Source organism: Otolemur garnettii, unplaced genomic scaffold, assembly GCF_000181295.1.
Source record: "Otolemur garnettii isolate 467f Iridium unplaced genomic scaffold, OtoGar3 scaffold00181, whole genome shotgun sequence".
NCBI lineage: Eukaryota > Metazoa > Chordata > Mammalia > Primates > Galagidae > Otolemur > Otolemur garnettii.
This window is the reverse complement of record NW_003852576.1, coordinates 1,161,831-1,166,040: the sequence shown is the minus strand read 5'-3', so window position 1 is coordinate 1,166,040 and position 4,210 is coordinate 1,161,831. Positions and strand designations below refer to the sequence as shown.

At 40.3% G+C, this 4,210-nt stretch overlaps 1 protein-coding gene across 4 annotated transcripts in view; it reads right to left on the bottom strand.

Annotated features, from left to right (window-relative positions):
• The window catches only part of N4BP2 (NEDD4 binding protein 2), a 92,453-nt gene that overhangs the window by 69,784 nt on the left and 18,459 nt on the right, over positions 1–4,210 (bottom strand). For all 4 annotated transcript variants that reach the window (XM_023519614.1, XM_023519613.1, XM_023519615.1 and 1 more), the window contains exon 3: positions 1,347–1,446. The gene's annotated coding sequence lies outside the window, so the exon portion shown is untranslated. The remainder of the gene's footprint in view (positions 1–1,346; positions 1,447–4,210) is intronic.

Sequence of the window (4,210 nt, the reverse complement as noted above, 5' to 3'; positions counted from 1 at the left end):
AAAAAAAAAAAAAACACCAAGAAAAATGAATGACAATGTGTCATGGAGGCTATAACATCTGTATAAGCAAGTATGCTATAACAACAGCATTAAGGCCAGGGGAGGGGAGGGTGGAGGTTACTACTGAAGGTTCCTATACTATACATGGAGTGGTGTGATACGACTTGGAGGTAGACTGTGTTAAGTTAAAGATTTACTGTAAGCCCCGAAGCAGCTACTAAATAAAATGAGTTTTTGAGGCTACAGTTGAACCCAACTTTACCACCATCCAATTCATCCATGTATCAAAAAACTACTTGTATCCCATAATCTACTGGGGGGTAAAGAAGAGTTAGAGCTGATAAACCAACAAAGGAAGTAAGATAAAATCATAAAAAAATAATACAAAAGAAAATAGAAAAGAGAGGGGACAAAGAACAGATGGGTCAAAAATAAAACAAGTAGCCAGATGACAGACTTAAACACAACCCTGTCATTCATCACATTCACTATAAACTGTCTGAAAAATTAAATTAAAAGACAGTTTTCAGGGTGGCACCTATGGCTCAAGGAGTAGGGTGCTGGCCCCATATACTGGGGGTGGCGGCCCCGGCCAAAACTGCAAAAAAAAAAAAAAAAAAAAAAAAAAGAATAAAGTGGAATGTAGACACAAGATGTATGCTAAAACCAGACAGACCTCAAAGACATATTGTTAAAGGTAGAAAGCAACTTGCTGAACAACATATAGCTTTAGACCAAAGAAAGACAGGAAGGTCCATTTCCCTACACTCCATCAACACGTTCCAGAGTCCTTCACTGCTTACTATGGTACTAGTCTTGCTAAATCATTTCAGAGCCTCACATCATTGGCTTTACTGACTCTATTTTCATCTGTTAATGTGTTCATCTCCATAACTAACTGTGCTACTTCAGACCAGGGACCATGACATCTACTCCAACCTGGCACTTAGCACAGATCCACACATAAAACAGGTGCACAGGAGTATCTGTGAAGGGCTAATGATATGTAAACTATGAAGGAGAAAACCTTTACAAGCAAAGGAACTAAAACAGTCATTAAATGGGAAAATCAGGACCAAGTTTTACACTGTCAATATGCTTTATACTGTCACAAACTCTTTTGGAAATTCTAGTAACAAAATCTGTGATTATATTTTCTTTCTCAAGAGAAAAAAAAATTTTTTTTTTTTATTGAATGGTAACTATGTACATTAATGCACTTCTGGGGTACAGTGTGGGGTTTTCACATAAGAGAAAAATTTTTTATATCACTCAAATATGTGAATAAAAGCTTAAAAACCTAGAAGTAAGATATTTTCATATTCTACAACTTTAATGAGACTTACTGTCTATCCGGCATTGATGCTACCGATGAGCTTATTAAGGCCACGGATGATATCTGCAAACTCTACAGCTCTTCTGACTATCCAACATAACGTCTTCTCACTGTTAAAAAAAGTGACAAGTTAAAGGCAAATTCATATCAAATTATAGTCATAAACAAAATCAAAGTCCAAAATAGATAATGCTTATAATATAAATATGTACTATACTATTCCAAAGAGAAAGCATGAAAGAAAAATGACAAAAAAGATCTCTGTCACCAGTGGAGGTAACTACTGCACTGGTTATATCAAGGGAAAGAACCAAGCATTTACTCTGCCTTTTAAGTAGAACACTATTTCTAGGTAACAAAACAGCTCTCGCTGATGAGAGAAATCTTATCTTTACAGAGGTGGCTAGCTACTAAATGTAAAAGGAACAACAGAACCTAAAACTAAATTACATTTTGTAACCCATAATTAAATAGCTGATCAGGAATCATTAATGAATGCTGAAATCATCAGGTAGAAGGTTGATAGAAAGTGACCTCGTGTCAAAGTACCATCCTGTGGATTACTATTTACTAGATGCAAAAAGAAAAATACACCTTTACAACAAAACGATCAGGTTCTCACCACCTTAGCTTGGTGATCAAACACACGTACGGCATCAAAATAGTGAGACTAGGCTCGGCACCCATAGCTCAGTGGCCAGAGCGCCAGCCACATACACCAAGATTGCCCGGCTATTTTTTGGTTGCAGCCGTCGTTGTTTGGTGGGCCTGGGCTGGATTCGAACCCGCCACCTTGGTGTACGTGGCTGGCGCCTTAGCCACTTGAGCCACAGGCGCCAAGCCAATGTGCTCTCTTAATTCCAGAAACTGAGCAAAAAGACTTGTGAGTATTATGCGCTTTTGTCAAGGCCTAAGCGACCTGGGAAAGCGCAGTGGGGGCCTGCAGGCCAGGCCTAACAACCTCCTACATAGAGCCCCGACTGTGCAGTCAAGTCAGCCTGCCAGATAAGGGTTGAAATGACCCATCTGTGCAGGGGACATGACTCCAAGGTCGGTATGAGTGAAAAGAACACTCCATCGTTTGGTGGGGGAGGAGCCTCCAAACCATAAGAAAACAGTCAGGGAGCCTGTTTCTGGGGAATTTAATTGAGTACACAGAAGAAAAAGATTTTACTCCCCTGTTTATCCTGACCTTTAATTTCAAGGATAGAAGTCAGATAATGAAGTTGTTTTAGGTCTTCAGAGAGGAACAGCCTGAGGCTAGTCTTAAGATGGTCGTCTTACTTTCCCAGACTTTCTTTCTTTAGGCTAATCTTATGATGGTTATCTCACTTTCCCAGACTTTCTTTTTTTTCTACAGTTTAAGGTAAGATTAGAGGATGTTGGGCAGTGCCTGTGGCTCAAAGGAGTAGGGCGCTGGCCCCATATACCAGAGGTGGCTGGTTCAAACCCAACCCTGACCAAAAAAAAAAAAAAAAAATAGAGGCTGTTAGGATTATTGATCAATGTGGTATTGTGAGGACTAGATCAGCTCCATTTTGTTGTTTCCACATAAGTTCTGTTCCTGGGCCCTGGCCTGCAGGGTCCACCTTGTAACCCTCCCCATTCCATTCCTAGTTGCTTAAACCATACCCGCAGGGCCCACCCTGCAACCTTTGTCATTCCTTTCATAGTTACTCAACCAAATAGTCACCTGTACCAATCCAAATTCACCTTTACTAGTGAAATCATCAGCTACTAATGCAAATCCTCCTTTACTTCCTCCTTTACTAATGAAATCACCAACCACCAATGAAAAGTGTACTCGTATCCAACCCTACCCCTCTTGCTTTCTGTACCCCATAAAAACTGCCTTCACCCCGAGTTCGGGGCTCGTCCTCGGCTTGCATGCTGGGCGAGTCCAGGCCTGTCTGAATAAACGTCACCTCATGCTTTTTACATCGGAGTGTGTCTCGAGTTCGTCTGTTGGGGTTGATTTGGGAGGATTTCTCGGACCCAACAGTATATGTGACTAGCCCCCAATAAAAGGGAGTAGAAAATAAAGACATTTTGCTACATGCCATCTAAGAGTATGTAGTTGTTTCTTGCTTTCATACAATTCGAGGAGCAAGCTTGCACCCGCGGCCAAGCCATCCTTCTCTCCCCGCGAGAAAACAACACCCAACACAGACCTGCTAAACAATAATGACAACTGCAACCAAAAAAAAAAACAAGGTATTGTGGGGGCACCTGTAGTCCCCGCTACTTTGGAGGCTGAGGCAAGAGAATCACTTAAGCCCAGGAGTCTGAGGTTGCTGTGAGATGTGAGCCACAGCACTCTACTCAGGGCGACAGCTTGAGACTCTGTCTCAGGGAAAAAAAAAGAGAGAAAGAGATAAATGAAACCTAGTATTCGTAAAGAAACATAGCAACAGAAGACATTATGAGTGTGGTATGAGTATTAGGGAATTACTTGTAATTTTACTAGGAATAATAATGGTTTTGTGGTTTTACAGGACAATGTCCTTTTCCTGGTAGACATGCTAAAGGTCATATGTCTTCTAATTTTTTTTTAAAGAAAAAATTTCAAGCTGAATTTTTAAATGTCAGAGTCCAAAATGCAAACATTTATAACACAAATGAAAAAACAAAATCAAATCTCATTTGCCACTATTAATTTACTTTTAAACCGTTCATAAAATTTACATATACACGTAAACAAAACAAATGTGGCAGACTGCTAACAATTACTGAATCTAGGAGCTGGGTATATATGGTTCCAAGGACCATACTACCTTTCTATACGTCTAAATAGTTTCCTAATAAAAGTTTTCAAAATGGCTCGGTGCCTGTGGCTCAAGTGGCTAAGGCGCCAGCCACATACACCTAAGGTGG